This window comes from Coregonus clupeaformis, chromosome 31, assembly GCF_020615455.1.
Source record: "Coregonus clupeaformis isolate EN_2021a chromosome 31, ASM2061545v1, whole genome shotgun sequence".
NCBI classification, from domain to species: Eukaryota; Metazoa; Chordata; class Actinopteri; order Salmoniformes; family Salmonidae; genus Coregonus; species Coregonus clupeaformis.
In genome coordinates, this window is record NC_059222.1 from 34,791,775 (window position 1) to 34,810,463 (window position 18,689).

Sequence of the window (18,689 nt, forward strand, 5' to 3'; positions counted from 1 at the left end):
CATTGATGACCAATCAGGGGGATTCAAAAAGTCTGTTGAAAATGGAAACCAAGCTATCTAGCTAGCTACCTACCTAATCAAAATAACTTGTTAGCAGCTAGCAAACAGGGCTTACCTCATCACACAGCTCAAGCGACGACTCTCGCTTACAGAGGTCGGAAAACAATAAAATGCACAGAGTGGTGGTTACAATCCAGTACATAGCACAGAACCATCCTTGCTTCTGACCAATGGAGAGACCTAAGGTTAGCTAGTTAGCTACAAAGGCCAGGGTAATTCAAAATATTATAATATATTTTTTTTTTATGCTAAGTTAGCTAACTAGGTAATTAAAAAAGTATCTACAAGAATGCACATGAGAAATAAATGATATCAATTAATTACACGAGAAACTAAAAAGGCTATAATATCTACTTGCTAGGTTACTTGCTACTTGTCGATGAGAGTTTGCATGGAGAAATGTGGAGGTTATTCCCATCCTGCCTTGCCTTGAGTGATTACGTCAAAGCTTGCGACAGGATGTGTAGTTTTGTATGATAGCCACATTAGCGGCTAATTAGCATTTCATTTTTGGGGGATAGTTACAGGCAAACATATTGATAAAAGTTACCTTGTCCAAGAGAGATTTGACGGTTTTCAAAACGTCACGCCAGGGTAAGCCTACACGAAACACAGATCTTATATGAAGTAGTTCTAAAATCCGCTACGGAATAATGAATGGTGGAAAAACGATTGGAACCATTTCCGGGTTTTACCGCTAGGTTTTATGGCTATTATGACTCATACTGTGGTACTCAATAAACCAGCACCAACAACCCAACCTTGCTGTTTTTACAGAAAACAACCCAACTATTGACCCAATGCCTGCAACCCAGAAATTTGGTCATCCAAACAACCCAACATATTTTTGAGTGTAACTTACATCTCAAAGAAATGCATGCAAGAAGCCTTGACCTGTCTGGTGCACACATATTTCTCTGGCCTCAGTTTGATTGAAGGCCTCAATCTGTATTTTTGCCTTGTAATAACTGATAGCTTCTAGAAAGAGAGAAGGAACAACACATGATCAAGATGAGCTAGCTACTACTAGTTTAAAGCAATAAAATATCTAATTGTTACAAATAATGAATGGATTGGCTACATTTATGAGAATAATACATGCATTTGCTTACTTTATCAATCTTGAAGACGATACACTAATTTATCACCAAAAAAAAGCATTATGAGTCAGTGCACCACAAACATATTTCCAGCGTGTTGATGCATCAACCAATACAGCCTCTTCCAATACCACGGGTAGGGGAAGGTTATCCATCTGCAAAAGTGAAGTTTTGCTTTGATGTCCAATCTAACATGCTACTGAACCGTGACGTGAGCATATTGACATGCATATTCACTCTATCCCATAAAAAGTGACATTGCTAACTAGGCATTATTTAGCTAATAAAATGTTAACGTTTATTAGGAAGTTTAATTAATAAGTTAGACACTCACCAGATTACTTTGGTCAAAGGTCTTTGGTTAGGTACAGTGAGGGAAAAACGTATTTGATCCCCTGCTGATTTTGTACGTTTGCCCACTGACAAAGAAATTATCAGTCTAATTTTAATGGTAGGTTTATTTGAACAGTGAGAGACAGAATTACAACAAAAAAATCCAGAAAAACGCATGTCAAAAATGTTATAAATTGATTTGCATTTTAATGAGGGAAATAAGTATTTGACCCCCTCTCAATCAGAAAGATTTCTGTCTCCCAGGTGTCTTTTATACAGGTAACGAGCTGATTAGGAGCACACTCTTAAAGGGAGTGCTCCTAATCTCAGTTTGTTACCTGTATAAAAGACACCTGTCCACAGAAGCAATCAATCAATCAGATTCCAAACTCTCCACCATGGCCAAAACCAAAGAGCTCTCCAAGGATGTCAGGGACAAGATTGTAGACCTACACAAGGCTGGAATGGGCTACAAGACCATCGCCAAGCAGCTTGGTGAGAAGGTGACAACAGTTGGTGAGATTATTCGCAAATGGAAGAAACACAAAATAACTGTCAATCTCCCTCGGCCTGGGGCTCCATGCAAGATCTCACCTCGTGGAGTTGCAATGATCATGAGAACGGTGAGCAATCAGCCCAGAACTACACGGGAGGATCTTGTCAATGATCTCAAGGCAGCTGGGACCAAGAGGCCTGGAGATTGGTTAGGCCACTCCAGGACCTTAATGTGCTTCTTCTTGAGCCACTCCTTTGTTGCCTTGGCCGTGTGTTTTGGGTCATTGTCATGCTGGAATACACATCCACGACCCATTTTCAATGCTCTGGCTGAGGGAAGGAGGTTCTCACCCAAGATTTGACTGTACATGGCCCCGTCCATCGTCCCTTTGATGCGGTGAAGTTGTCCTGTCCCCTTAGCAGAAAAACACCCCCAAAGCATAATGTTTACACCTCTATGTTTCACGGTGGGGATGGTGTTCTTGGGGTCATAGGCAGCATTCCTCCTACTCCAAACACGGCGAGTTGAGTTGATGCCAAAGAGCTCGATTTTGGTCTCATCTGACCACAACATTTTCACCCAGTTCTCCTCTGAATCATTCAGATGTTCATTGACAAACTTCAGACGGCCCTGTATACAGTGGGGAAAAAAAGTATTTAGTCAGCCACCAATTGTGCAAGTTCTCCCACTTAAAAAGATGAGAGAGGCCTGTAATTTTCATCATAGGTACACGTCAACTATGACAGACAATTTGAGAAATAAAATTCCTGAAAATCACATTGTAGGATTTTTTATGAATTTATTTGCAAATTATGGTGGAAAATAAGTATTTGGTCACCTACAAACAAGCAAGATTTCTGGCTTTCACCGACCTGTAACTTCTTCTTTAAGAGGCTCCTCTGTCCTCCACTCGTTACCTGTACTAATGGCACCTGTTTGAACTTGTTATCAGTATAAAAGACACCTGTCCACAACCTCAAACAGTCACACTCCAAACTCCACTATGGCCAAGACCAAAGAGCTGTCAAAGGACACCAGAAACAAAATTGTAGACCTGCACCAGGCTGGGAAGACTGAATCTGCAATAGGTAAGCAGCTTGGTTTGAAGAAATCAACTGTGGGAGCAATTATTAGGAAATGGAAGACATACAAGACCACTGATAATCTCCCTCGATCTAGGGCTCCACGCAAGATCTCACCCCGTGGGGTCAAAATGATCACAAGAACGGTGAGCAAAAATCCCAGAACCACGCGGGGGACCTAGTGAATGACCTGCAGAGAGCTGGGACCAAAGTAACAAAGCCTACCATCAGTAAACACTACGCCGCCAGGGACTCAAATCCTGCAGTGCCAGACGTGTCCCCCTGCTTAAGCCAGTACATGTCCAGGCCCGTCTGAAGTTTGCTAGAGTGCATTTGGATGATCCAGAAGAGGATTGGGAGAATGTCATATGGTCAGATGAAACCAAAATATAACTTTTTGGTAAAAACTCAACTCGTCGTGTTTGGAGGACAAAGAATGCTGAGTTGCATCCAAAGAACACCATACCTACTGTGAAGCATGGGGGTGGAAACATCATGCTTTGGGGCTGTTTTTCTGCAAAGAGACCAGGACGACTGATCCGTGTAAAGGAAAGAATGAATGGGGCCATGTATCGTGAGATTTTGAGTGAAAACCTCCTTCCATCAGCAAGGGCATTGAAGATGAAACGTGGCTGGGTCTTTCAGCATGACAATAATCCCAAACACACCGCCCGGGTAACGAAGGAGTGGCTTCATAAGAAGCATTTCAAGGTCCTGGAGTGGCCTAGCCAGTCTCCAGATCTCAACCCCATAGAAAATCTTTGGAGGGAGTTGAAAGTCCGTGTTGCCCAGCGACAGCCCTAAAAAAACATCACTGCTCTAGAGGAGATCTGCATGGAGGAATGGGCCAAAATACCAGCAACAGTGTGTGAAAATCTTGTGAAGACTTACAGAAAACGTTTGACCTGTGTCATTGCCAACAAAGGGTATATAACAAAGTATTGAGAAACTTTTGTTATTGACCAAATACTTATTTTCCACCATAATTTGCAAATAAATTCATAAAAATCCTACAATGTGATTTTCTGGATTTTTTTTCTAATTTTGTCTGTCATAGTTGACGTGTACCTATGATGAAAATTACAGGCCTCTCTCATCTTTTTAAGTGGGAGAACTTGCACAATTGGTGGCTGACTAAATACTTTTTTCCCCCACTGTATGTGCTTTCTTGAGCAGGGGGACCTTGCGGGTGCTGCAGGATTCCAGTCCTTCACGGCGTAGTGTGATACCAATTGTTTTCTTGGTGACTATGGTCCCAGCTGCCTTGAGATCATTGACAAGATCCTCCTGTGTAGTTCTGGGCTGATTCCTCACCATTCTCATGATCATTGCAACTCCACGAGGTGAGATCTTGCATGGAGCCCCAGGCCGAGGGAGATTGACAGTTCTTTTGTGTTTCTTCCATTTGCGTATAATCGCACCAACTTTTGTCACCTTCTCACCAAGCTGCTTGGCAATGGTCTTGTAGCCCATTCTAGCCTTGTGTAGGTCTACAATCTTGTCCCTGACATCCTTGGAGAGCTCTTTGGTCTTGGCCATGGTGGGGAGTTTGGAATCTGATTGATTGATTGCTTCTGTGGACAGGTGTCTTTTATACAGGTAACAAACTGAGATTAGGAGCACCCCCTCAGCTTGTTACCTGTATAAAAGACACCTAGGAGCCAGAAATCTTTCTGATTGAGAGGGGGTCAAATACTTATTTCCCTCATTAAAATGCAAATCAATTTATAACATTTGACATGCATTTTTCTGGATTTTGTTGTTGTTATTCTGTCTCTCACTGTTCAAATAAACCTACCATTACAATTATAGACTGATCATTTCTTTGTCAGTGGGCAAACGTACAAAATCAGCAGGGGATCAAATACTTTTTTCCCTCACTGTACACCTGTCTATATAAAGGTCCCACAGTTGACAGTGCATGTCAGTGCAAAAACCAATCCATGAGGTCGAAGGAATTGTCCGTAGAGCTCCGAGAGAGGATTGTGTCGAGGTACAGATCTGGGGAAGGGTACCAAAACATTTCTGCAGCATTGAAGGTCCGCAAGAACACAGTGGCCTCCATCATTCTTAAATGGAAGAAGTTTGGAACCACCAAGACTCGTCCTAGAGCTGGCCGCCCAGCCAAACTGAGCAATCGAGGGAGAAGGGCCTTGATCAGGGAGGTGATCAAGAACCCGATGATCACTGTGACAGAGCTCCAGAGGGGTAAAGGAAAAAAGTCTGAAATTATTTTTATTTATTTACCTCTGGGACAAGCTGGTGGCTCGGTGCATGACGTTCTCCAGATCTGTCTTCAATCATTTGCAATGCCTCCAGCTTTTCTCCCTTCTTCTCACACCCCTGCTCCTACTGCTGCTGCTCTGTGGCATTGGTGAGGAGCAAGCCAGTGGAGTAGGTCTTGGAGGTGGTCCTAAAATAGAGTTTCCCAGGTCATGCATGGAGATCGTTTCTAATTCTGCACTGCAGCTCAGTGCGGAAGATGGGCTGGGGGCCGATGACCAGTCAGTACTGGGTGCAGAGGTAGTGCTTGGGGCCAGTGAACAGGCAGTGCTGGGGCGCAGAGAACAAAACCAGGTGCCGTCTCCATTCACTGGTGCTTGTTCCTTGAAAAATAAAACTGTAGAGGGCTATTTAGTATACATATCCAAAACATTAATGAACATCATAAAATATAATTAACCGAGACTACAATAGACTATATAATGTTGCAAACATTTGAGTAGAGTTGAGTAGGCCTGGCCTAGCTACTCAACTCTGCTCAAACGTTTGCAACATTTTGACTAGCTGGACCTAGCTACCACACGTTAACTTTGGTGTTACCAATGTGGGAAGCTTATGATTTTCTTTCTCTGACAAAAATGATGTTTGATCAAAAGTTGTAATGATCTTTAGTTTAGTTTGTTGGCTTACTTTCTCTGCATAAGTATGCTGCTAGGCTAAATAGTCACTAGCCAGCCAAGTAGCTAGCGCTAGCTATTGTTAGCAAAACATTGTTACTCTTTTCGTCAACTACAACAGAAAATACAACATACCTCATCCTTTGGGAAAGACGGCATGTTGCTTTGTCTTCCCAGGTGTCACATTCCGAACAAGCCAGCAGCAACATTTCTGGAGTAGCCTTTCCACCGGTATCTCCATTGCGGCCTTTGTTTATTTTTTTTGCCTTGACGAACTTGTTGTGAACCCTACAAGTGGTTGGGTCGGACCCCAGCGTCTCCATAATCTCGTCCATGAATTGGCATTTACATGCCGGTCTTTATATAATGCATGGCTAGAATGGTAGTGGTGAAGGTATTTCTGTACCACCTCTGTCAATCGATGCTCAACGTTGTCGTTTGAAGAAACTTCTTGTTGTTGTTCTTCTGTGGGTTTTATGGCGGACTACATCCACAAATTGTATTGCCGCAACCAACTGGACAGTTTGAAACCACCCCCCCAAAAAAAGCCATACTTAGTGATACTAACAATCCACCCTAAAAAAAATTGTACATTGCCAAAACAAACAAAACTTCCACTTTTTCCTTCTTTCAGTTCTCCATATCTCCCTTCGCAGGCTCTAGGACCTGAGAATTTGGTACGGCTTTTGCTAATATTCCATGTAACTCCTTTGCTGTGAAATCTTTCAGCCCCAGGAACCGCACCGCCGCAATCACAAGGATTTCTATCTTCCTAGAACTGTTCTCTATCATGGCAGTGCGATAATGGCCACAAAGTCCACCTTTTTAACCTTTCAAATGTCAGGATCCTCTTGGTTTAAGACAACCCCTGCAGCCTGCAGTGAAGGCCTATCCACTACCATGGACTCTTCTGGTGCAATATTCAAACCCTCAACCCTTTTCACAGCTTCTGCATATGAAATGCTCTGTACAACCCTGACTTTGGCCACCTCATTCTCCTTTACCCTTGTGGGGCATTCAGAAGACATGGCTTCATGATTCCCACCGCAATTACAACATGTCACATTTTATAACACTTAATACGATCTTTTCCACATCTTGTACATCTCGGCTTCTCCCTTCTGCAAACACTTTCTACATTACCAAAAGCTTTACAATGTTCACACTGCATTGGTCTTGGGATACATGCTCTAACTCTGTACAGTCATGGTCAAAAGTTTTGAGAATGACACAAGTATTGGTCTTCACAAAGTTTGCTGCTTCAGTGTTATGAGATATTGAGATGTTACTATGGTATACTGAAGTATAATTACAAGCATTCCATAACTTTCAAAGGCTTTTATTGACAATTACATTAAGTTTATGCAGAGTCAATATTTGCAGTGTTGACCCTTCTTTTTCAAGACCTCTGCAATCCGCCCTGGCATGCTGTCAATTAACTTCTGGGCCACATCCTGACTGATGGCATCCCATTTTTGCATAATCAATGCTTGGAGTTTGTCAGAATTTGTGGGTTTTTGTTTGTCCACCCGCCTCTTGAGGATCGACCACAAGTTCTCAATGGGATTAAGGTCTGGGGAGTTTCCTGGCCATGGACCCAACATTTCAATGTTTTGTTCCCAGAGCCACTTAGTTATCACTTTTGCCTTATGGCAAGGTGCTCCATCATGCTGGAAAATGCATTGGTCGTCACCAAACTGTTCTTGGATGGTTGGGAGAAGTTGCTCTCGGAGGATGTGTTGGTACCATTCTTTATTCATGGCTGTGTTCTTAGGCAAAATTGTGAGTGAGCCCACTCCCTTGGCTGAGAAGCAACCCCACACTTTACTGTTGGCATGACACAGGACTGATGGTAGCGCTCACCTTGTCTTCTCCGGACAAGGTGTTTTCCAGATGCCCCAAACAATTGGAAAGGGGATTCATCAGAGAAAATGACTTTACCCCAGTCCTCAGCAGTCCAATCCCTGTACCTTTTGCAGAATATCAGTCTGTCCATGATGTTTTTCCTGGAGAGAAGTGGCTTCTTTGCTGCCCTTCTTGACACAAGGCCATCCTCCAAAAGTATTCACCTCACTGTGTGTGCAGATGCACTCACACCTGCCTGCTGCCATTCCTGAGCAAGCTCTGCACTGGTGGTGCCCCGATCCCGCAGCTGAATCAACTTTAGGAGACGGTCCTGGCGCATGCTGGACTTTCTTGGGCGCCCTGACGCCTTCTTCACAACAATTGAACCTCTCTCCTTGAAGTTCTTGATGATCCGATAAATGGTTGATTTAGGTGCAATCTTACTAGCAGCAATATCCTTGCCTGTGAAGCCCTTTTTGTGCAAAGCAATGATGACGGCACGTGTTTCCTTGCAGGTAACCATGGTTAACAGAGGAAGAACAATGATTTCAAGCACCACCCTCCTTTTAAAGCTTCCAGTCTGTTATTCTAACTCAATCAGCATGACAGCGTGATCTCCAGCCTTGTCCTCGTCAACACTCTCACCTGTGTTAACGAGAGAATCACTTACATCATGGCAGCTGGTCCTTTTGTGGCAGGGCTGAAATGCAGTGGAAATGTTTTTTGGGGATTAAGTTCATTTTCATGGCAAAGAGGGACTTTGCAATTAATTGCAATTCATCTGATCACTCTTCATGACATTCTGGAGTATATGCAAATTGCCATCATCAGAACTGAGGCAGCAGACTTTGTGAAAATTAGTATTTGCGTCATTCTCAAAACTTTTGACCACGACTGTAGTTAATATACCCTAACCGCACTTCATTAGGGAGAGACTCCATTTCAAAAAACAAAAGAACAGATAGACTCTTCACTTTTTCCCCATTCACCACACGATTCATCCGACATGCTTCAATCACTCCAGAAATATTTTTAATCTCTTCCAAATCAACTTCCCACGAAATGCCAGATATAACCCCTTTGAGGGGTGCCCTGTTCCGAAGAGAAAAACACAACACTTCAAACTTATCATATCGACTAAGACACAACGCACGTTCCTTCTGATCCGCAGAATCACAAAAAATCTAAACAAGCCCGCCTCTTGTGATCCTCACAGCCTTCACTTTACCCAGCACTCTCCACCAGTTTGGATAACTCAAATGGTTTCTTCAAGATTGGTACTCTGCTCAGCTGCTCCTCATTAACAAACCGTACTCCTACTAGATACGAAGGGTCATTCTCATCACTGTACCCTACCTTGCTCTGTTTTTCATTCTTTTGAACAATACTCCAATTCTCCTTGATTCTACCTCCATTGTACTCAGTATCCACTTCATCATCCGCCTCCCCCATCTTCCTCAATCCTCCTCTCAATGGTGTGAAGCCAGCCCCTCTTCCCGCTTGAAGAAACTCCTGTCACCCCTACAGTTGACCAATCACCGACGAAGGGGAAGACTTCGGCTCCGAACTTCGGCTTGCCTCCAGAAAAATGTGCCCGAACAGCCGAAAAAATCCTCAATGAAGTCCAAAACTAACAAAAACGTCACAAAATGTTGTCATAATATATGCACGAACTCTACAGAACTGTTTCGGTTGGGAAGCATGCGGACGCCTTAAACGTACCCTTTTTTCTGCTTATGGGTCCTGGTCAAAAGTAGTGTGCTATACAGGGAATAGGGTGCCATTTGGGATGTTGACATTGTTTCACAAACTGGTTCTTCTTGTTACTGTGAGAAATTATGAACTTTTGGACACCTGATGATGACGTATAGGCATACTGTTTGAACTGATGAACAGATAAAAATGTGCAAGATATAGCCTGAAGAGAATAGGTTCAGGTTCATCTACATTTTTAGAAGACATTGTGCTATATAGAACCAGGAAAAGGAAACCCGTACTCACTGAAACACAATTTTCAATAACAAAAGAAGACATTTTGATTATGAAATATTGAGTCTAGCAAGCCAATTGGTGCTTTATAGAACCAAAAAGGGTTCAAAAGCTTGCTTTTTATATGACCCTAAAAAGGTTCTAAAGAGAAACACGAAGCACCCTTATTTTTCGCAGTGTACAGAATTATATTAGTAGGAGTGATTAGTGACTAGGAGTGATTCATTTCCCTGCCTGTCTATACACAGCTACAGTAGACTCTGTTGATGGTCTATTAATTTTGCGTGAGAGGCTGTTAACATGAATCTAATAATATATTAAATCAAATAGCCAACTGGCCAGCACATGCAAGATTTGGTTCTGGGATCTGATATGAATGGTACATTTTAATAGCCAAACACACACACACACCGGAGTGGAGTGTTGCAGTCAGGGAGGTGTCCTCTGTCAGCACGCTGAATCTGATGCCAGTCTAGCAGTTCTGTAAAGCCTGTTGCCATAGAGACCTTTCCAGCTTGCCTTGAAAGAGAAAGGTGTGTGTGCTTGCATGTGTGTGTGGAGGGGATAGTGGGAGAAAAGAGAGATAGTGGAGGAAAGGGGGAAGAGAGAAAGAGGTGCTGGTGGACAGAGGTGTCATGCCCATAGGGGGCACAGGGGCACGTGCCCCCTCAGATTTAATAATACTACTAGCCACCTATCAATTTTATGAAGCTGGCTTTAGCTAGTCCAGATAGGTTCCCAATCTCCCAACCTCATAACTAGCTACCAAGAAGCCATTTCAGGCTTTCACTCAAGTTTGAGTAGCTAGCTTGTCTATCTTAGTTGGCATGCCTGCTGGCAAGGTTGGTAGACTTTAGAAAAGCAAGCAATAACTAACTATACTGAATAAGACAAATTCCTTTCATTCTTTTACCCAGATTATAGCAGAGATGCAGAGAAGCATAGTTAGGTTTTTTTTTTTAAGATCCACCAGTCAGGAGGATACAGACAGCTCAAGAGGTATGCTTAGATATGCAGAAGAATATACATACAGTGGGGAGAAAAAGTATTTGATACACTGCCGATTTTGCAGGTTTTCCTACTTACAAAGCATGTAGAGGTCTGTAATTTTTATCATAGGTACACTTCAACTGTGAGAGACGGAATCTAAAACAAAAATCCAGAAAATCACATTGTATGATTTTTAAGTAATTAATTTGCATTTTATTGCATGACATAAGTATTTGATCACCTACCAACCAGTAAGAATTCCGGCTCTCACAGACCTGTTAGTTTTTCTTTAAGAAGCCCTCCTGTTCTCCACTCATTACCTGTATTAACTGCACCTGTTTGAACTCGTTACCTGTATAAAAGACACATGTCCACACACTCAATCAAACAGACTCCAACCTCTCCACAATGGCCAAGACCAGAGAGCTGTGTAAGGACATCAGGGATAAAATTGTAGACCTGCACAAGGCTGGGATGGGCTACAGGACAATAGGCAAGCAGCTTGGTGAAAAGGCAACAACTGTTGGCGCAATTATTAGAAAATGGAAGAAGTTCAAGATGACGGTCAATCATCCTCGGTCTGGTTCTCCATCCAAGATCTCACCTCGTGGGGCATCAATGATCATGAGGAAGGTGAGGGATCAGCCCAGAACTACACGGCAGGACCTGGTCAATGATCTGAAGAGAGCTGGGACCACAGTCTCAAAGAAAACCATTAGTAACACACTACGCCGTCATGGATTAAAATCCTGCAGCGCACGCAAGGTCCCCCTGCTCAAGCCAGCGCATGTCCAGGCCCGTATGAAGTTTGCCAATGACCATCTGGATAATCCAGTGGAGGAATGGGAGAAGGTCATGTGGTCTGATGAGACAAAAATAGAGCTTTTTGGTCTAAACTCCAATCGCCGTGTTTGGAGGAAGAAGAAGGATGAGTACAACCCCAAGAACACCATCCCAACCGTGAAGCATGGAGGTGGAAACATCATTCTTTGGGGAATGCTTTTCTGCAAAGGGGACAGGACGACTGCACCGTATTGAGGGGAGGATGGATGGGGCCATGTATCGCGAGATCTTGGCCAACAACCTCCTTCCCTCAGTAAGAGCATTTAAGATGGGTTGTGGCTGGGTCTTCCAGCACGACAACGACCCGAAACACACAGCCAGGGCAACTAAGGAGTGGCTCCGTAAGAAGTATCTCAAGGTCCTGGAGTGGCCTAGCCAGTCTCCAGACCTGAACCCAATTGAAAATCTTTGGAGGGAGCTGAAAGTCCGTATTGCCCAGCGACAGCCCCGAAACCTGAAGGATCTGGAGAAGGTCTGTATGGAGGAGTGGGCCAAAATCCCTGCTGCAGTGTGTGCAAACCTGGTCAAGACCTACAGGAAACGTATGATCTCTGTAATTGCAAACAAAGGTTTCTGTACCAAATATTAAGTTCTGCTTTTATGATGTATCAAATACTTATGTCATGCAATAAAATGCAAATGAATTACTTAAAAATCATACAATGTGATTTTCTGGATTTTAGATTCCGTCTCTCACAGTTGAAGTGTACCTATGATAAAAATTACAGACCTCTACATGCTTTGTAAGTAGGAAAACCTGCAAAATCGGCAGTGTATCAAATACTTGTTCTCCCCACTGTATAAATGAAAGCGGAAAAAAGGTCTCGGATAAAATGTAAAAAGAATTGTTAAGCATGAGGCAGGTAACGTTATAATAATTCACAAGTAAATAATTGCTTTTTATCTACCTTTAGTGAAATTACTGTGAATTGTACCCAAAATAGCGAGATGCTTGGTTATCCTCATTATGCAAGGAAATCATGTGTTTTTCATTTTAAATGCAAGAATAGGATTACTGATTTTAAAGACAGATACTTGTTCTCCCCACTGTATCTTTTTTTATAGAATTAAGCATAAAAGATTATGGCTCTAGATTGCAGGAAAAAGCTGTTTCAGGTGTTTGAAAAATGCTAAATTCTCCAACTTCCGGACTGGGGGCCTATCCTACCTCCAGATTACCCCCTAGCCATCCACACGTACTTTGTGCCCCTTCAGATTTTTGGGGTGCATGACACCCCTGCTGGTGGATATGAGCTCATCATAAGAATGTAGTTAGTAGGGTAGTGTACACTGCCTGCAGATGGAACATTAGAATGTGAACTCACCTGGTAAAATAGATACAGTATGTAGTAGGCACATCAACTGGGCTGTTGTGGAACAGGTCGAGAGCTTCAAGTTCCTCGGTGTCCTCACCACTAAGGAACTATCATGGTCCAAACACATCAACACAGTTGTGCAGAGGGCACGACAATGCCTCTTCCCCTCAGGAGGCTGAAAAGATGTGTCATGGTCCCTTAGATCCTCAAAAGGTTATACAGTGGCACCATTGAGAGCAACTTGACTGGCTGCATCACCGCTTGTAATAGCAACTGCTTGGCATCCGACCGCAAGGCACTACAGAAGGTATGCATACAGCTCAGTACATCACGGGGACCGAGCTCCCTGCCATCCAGGACCTTTATACCAGGCGGTGTCAGAGGAAGGCCCTAAAAATTGTCAAAGACTCCATCCACCCAAGTCATAGTCTGTTCTCTCTGCTACTGCATGGCAAGCGGTACCAATGCACCAAGTATGGAACCAACAGGACCCTGAACAGCTTCTACCCCCAAGCTATAAAACTGCTAAATAGTTAGTTAAATAGTTAACCAATAGCTACCCAGAATATCTGCATTGACCCTTTTTGCACTAAATCTCTTTTGTCAATCAATCAATCAAATGTATTTATAAAGCCCTATTTACATCAGCAGATGTCAAAATGTGCTTATACAGAAACCCATCCTAAAACCCCAAACAGCAAGCAATGCAGATGTAGAAGCACGGTGGCTAGGAAAACTCCCTAGAAAGGCAGGAACCTAGGAAGAAACCTATAGAGGAACCAGGCTCTGAGGGGTGGCCAGTCCTCTTCTGGCTGTGCCGGGTGGAGATTATAAGAATACAGTCTTAGAAAAAAAGGTGCTATCTATCTTTGGCTATCCCAATAGGAGAACACTTTGAAGAACCCGTTTTGGTTCCAGGTAGAACTCTTTTCCATGTAGAACCGTATCCACAGAGGGTTCTACCTGGAACCAAAAAGGGTTCTACCTGGAACCAAAAAGGTTATCCAATGGGGACAGCCAAAGAACCCTTTCAGAACCCTTTTTTCTAAGAGTGTACATGGCTATTAAGGCCAGATCGTTCTTCAAGATGTTCAAACGTTCACAGATGACCAGCAGGGTCAACAGGTCAGCACCTCAGGAGTAAATGTCAGTTGGCTTTTCATAGCAGAGCATTCATAGGCTGAGACAGCAGGTGCAGTAGAGAGAGAGAGAGGGTCGAAAACAGCAGGTCTCGGACAAGGTAACACGTCCAGAGTTACAGGTCAGGGTTCCATAGCTATAGGCAAAACAGCAGAAACTGGATCAGCAGCATGACTAGGTGGACTGGGGACAGGGACAGCCAGGAGTCACCAGGCCAGGTAGTCCTGAGGCATGGTCCTAGGGCTCAGGTCCTCCAGGAGGGGAGAGAGAGATGGGAGAATTAGAGGGAGCATACTTAAGTTCACACAGGACACCAGATAAGACAGGAGAATTTCACCAGATAGGACAGACTGACCCTAGCCTCCTGGCACATAGACTATTGCAGCATAGATACTAGAGACTGAGACAGGGTAGGTCGGGGGCCACTGAGGCCCTGTCCGACGATACCCCCAGACAGGGCCAACCAGGAAGGATATAACCCCACCCACTTTGCCAAAGCACAGCCCCCACACCACTAGAGGGATATCAACAGACCATCAATTTACTACTCTGAGACAAGGCTGAGTATAGCCCACGAAGATCTCCTCCACCGCACAAGCCTGAGGGGGCGCAAAGCCAGACAGGAAGATCACATCAGTGACTCAACCCCTGCAAAAAAAACTGTCACGACGTGACGCACCCCTCCTAGGGATGGCATGGAAGAGCACTAGTAAGCCAGTGACTCAGTCCCTGTAATAGGATCAGAGGCAGATAATTCCAGTGGAGAGAGGGGAGCCGGCCAGGCAGAGACAGCAAGGGCGGTTTTGTCTCATCACATACTCTGCTGTTACTGTTTATTATCTATCCCGTTGCCTAGTCACTTTATCCCTACCTATATGTACATATCTACCTCAATTACCTTGTACCCCAGCACATAGACTCTGTACTGGTATATAGCCAAGTTATCATTACACATTGTGTATTTATTCCTTGTGTTATTTTTTTCTACTATTTCTCTTATTTTTCTGTTGGGAAGGGCCCTTAAGTAAGCATTTCACTGTTAGTCTACACCTGTTGTGACAAATACCATTTTATTTGATCTATTAATTTTTAAAGAGCAAATAGACTATTCGGTCTAATAGGTTCCACTTGCAGGTCAAAGTAAAGAGATAAAACATTACACAATACAGGATCTGGAAAGGAGCCTACCCTACTTGGCAACTGGCTTTTTATCCTTGTTCAAATGAAGGTTCTAATTTCAGACAGGTAGGGAGTGGAATGAGATGGTTTGGCGATAATGTGTGAAAGCCACACACACACACATCCAGAAGAGGGACGAGACAGGCCACAGCTTACTAAAATAATAAAGTTGACCCTGCCAATAATGTCTGTCATTCTCTTTGGGTAGGGGTTAACACCATATAAAAAGTCAACCCCCCAATTTCACTTTCAGCAATAGCATCTAATTTTAGAAAAAATTTGTGATTTCACTACGCCTTTAGCTTTTTCGCTGATCGTCTGTTACCTTCGACTACAATAGCTATAGCCAAAGAGGTGCTATAGACTACTCTCTACGCCCGAGTGTCTCTCTCTCAATGTGTTTTGCCATGGGAGGAGATAAGAGAGGAACAGACTAACGTCACACAGTCCGCCACCACATCATCCTCCTCCTCTCAGCAGCAGCTCGACCCTTCTCGGTGAAAGTGAACTGAATAGACAGAGTACAGACAGGGGAGAGGCTATACAGACACGCCTGTGCCCAAATGGATGACGTATGTCACGCAGCTGAGAGTCGAGTGCGGAGACGAATGGATTCGGTTCAGTCAGCCGAGCTAGTTAATGCAGGCAACTATGATGTTTATGTTAATAGGGAAATAACTTAGGAGTATTGGTCACTATCTCCAATTTGTTCCATCCCACTTGATAGCAGCCTACACGATAAATAACTTGTAATAGGCTATTGGAAGTTACCATCTGGATGTCAACGGGATAGTCTACACTGCTCAATGCTAGGGAGAGTTTGTGCTGCAAGCCGACGACACAGCAACACGAGTCACAGTGTCCTTCGCTCCCGCTTGCCGCAGTAAAAAGAGAGGGAAGTGCTGTAGCTATACTGAACAAAAATATCAACGCAACATTTAAAGTGTTGATCCCATCTTTCAATAAAAGATCCCAGAAATGTTCCATACCCACAAAAAAACGTATTTCTCTGAAATTGTGTGCAAAATTTGTTCACATCCCTGTTAGTGAGCATTTCTCCTTTGCCAAGATAATCCATCCACTTGACAGGTGTGGCATATGAAGAAGCTGATTAAACAGCATGATTATTTCACAGGTGCACGTTGTGCTGGGGACAATAAAAGGCCACTCTTAAAATGTGCAGTTTTGTCACATAACACAATGCCACTGATGTCTCAAGTTTTGAGAGAGCATGCAATTGGCATGCTGACTGCAGGAATGTCCAAATCAAATGTTATTGGTCACATACACATATTTAACAGACGTTATTGCGGGTGTAGCGAAATGCTTGTGTTCCTAGCTCCAACAGTGCAGTAGTATCTAACAATTCACAACAATACACACAAATCTAAAAGTAAAATAATTGAATTCAAAAATATATAAATATTAGGACGAGCCTGTCGGAGTGGCATTGACTAAAATACAGTAGAATAGAATACAGTATATACATATGAAATGAGTAAAGCAGTATGTAAACATGATTAAAATGACTAGTGTTTCATTATTAAAGTGACCAGTGATTCCATGTCTATGTACATAGGGCTGCAGCCTCTAAGGTGCAGGATTGAGTAACCGGGTGGTAGCCGGCTAGTGATGGCTATTTAACAGTCTGATGGCCTTGAGGTAGAAGCTGTTTTTCAGTCTCTCGGTCCCAGCTTTGATGCACCTGTACTGACCTTGCCTTCTGGATGATAGCGGGGTGAACAGGCCGTGGCTCGGGTGGTTGATGTCCTTGATGATCTTTTTGGCCTTCCTGTGACGTCGGGTGCTGTAGGTGTCCTGGAGGGCAGGCAGTGTGCGCCCGGTGATGCGTTGGGCAGACCGCACCACTCTCTGGAGAGCCCTGCGGTTGCGGGCGGTGCAGTTGTCGTACCAGGCGGTGATACAGCACGACAGGATGGTCTCAATTCTGCATCTGTAAAAGTTTGTGAGGGTCTTATGGGCCAAGCCAAATTTCTTCAGCCTCCTGAGGTTGAAGAGGCGCTGTTGCGCTTTCTTCACCACACTGTCTGTTTTCAAATCAAATCAAATCAAATTTTATTGGTCACATGCGCCGAATACAACAGGTGCAGACATTACAGTGAAATGCTTACTTACAGCCCTTAACCAACAGTGCATTTATTTTAAACAAAAAAGTAAGAATAAAACAACAACAAAAAAGTGTTGAGAAAAAAAGAGCAGAAGTAAAATAAAGTGACAGTAGGGAGGCTATATATACAGTAAAATAAAGTGACAGTAGGGAGGCTATATATACAGGGGGGTACCGTTGCATTGTCAATGTGCGGGGGCACCGGCTAGTTGAGGTAGTTGAGGTAATATGTACATGTGGGTAGAGTTAAAGTGACTATGCATAAATACTTAACAGAGTAGCAGCAGCGTAAAAAGGATGGGGTGGGGGGGCAGTGCAAATAGTCCGGGTAGCCATGATTAGCTGTTCAGGAGTCTTATGGCTTGGGGGTAGAAGCCATTCAGATGGGGTGGAGCATTTCAGATTGTCAGTGATGTGTATGCCGAGGAACTTGAAGCTTTTCACCTTCTCCACTGTGGTCCCATCGATGTGGATAGGGGCGTGCTTCCTCTGCTGTTTCCTGAAGTCCACGATCAGCTCCTTCATTTTGTTGACATTGAGGGAGAGGTTATTTTCCTGGCACCACTCCACCAAGGCCCTCACCTCCTCCCTGTAGGCTGTCTCGTCATTGTCGGTAATCAGGGCTACTGCTGTTGTGTCATCTGCAAACTTGATGATTGAGTTGGAGGCGTGCTTGGCCACGCAGTCATGGGTGAACAGGGAGTACAGGAGGGGGCTGAGCACGCACCCTTGTGGGGCCCCTGTGTTGAGGATCAGCGAAGTGGAGGTGTTGTTTCCTACCTTCACCCCCTGGGGGCGGCCCGTCAGGAAGTCCAGAACACAGTTGCACAGGGCGGGGTTCAGACCCAGGGCCCCGAGCTTAATGATGAGCATGGAGGGTACTATGGTGTTGAAGGCTGAGTTATAGTCAATGAACAGCATTCTTACATAGGTATTCCTCTTATCCAGATGAGATAGGGCAGTGTGCAGTGCGATGGCGATTGCATTGTCTGTGGATCTATTGGGGCGGTATGCAAATTGAAGTGGGTCTAGGGTGTCAGTTAAGGTAGAGGTGATATGATCCTTAACTAGCCTCTCAAAGCACTTCATGATGACAGAAGTGAGTGCTACGGGGCGATAGTCATTTAGTTCAGTTACCTTTGCTTTCTTGGGTACAGGAACGATGGTGGACATCTTGAAGCAAGTGGGGACAGCAGACTGGGATAGGGAGAGATTGAATATGTTCGTAACACTCCAGCCAGCTGGTCTGCGCATGCTCTGAGGATGCGGCTAGGGATGCCGTCTTGGC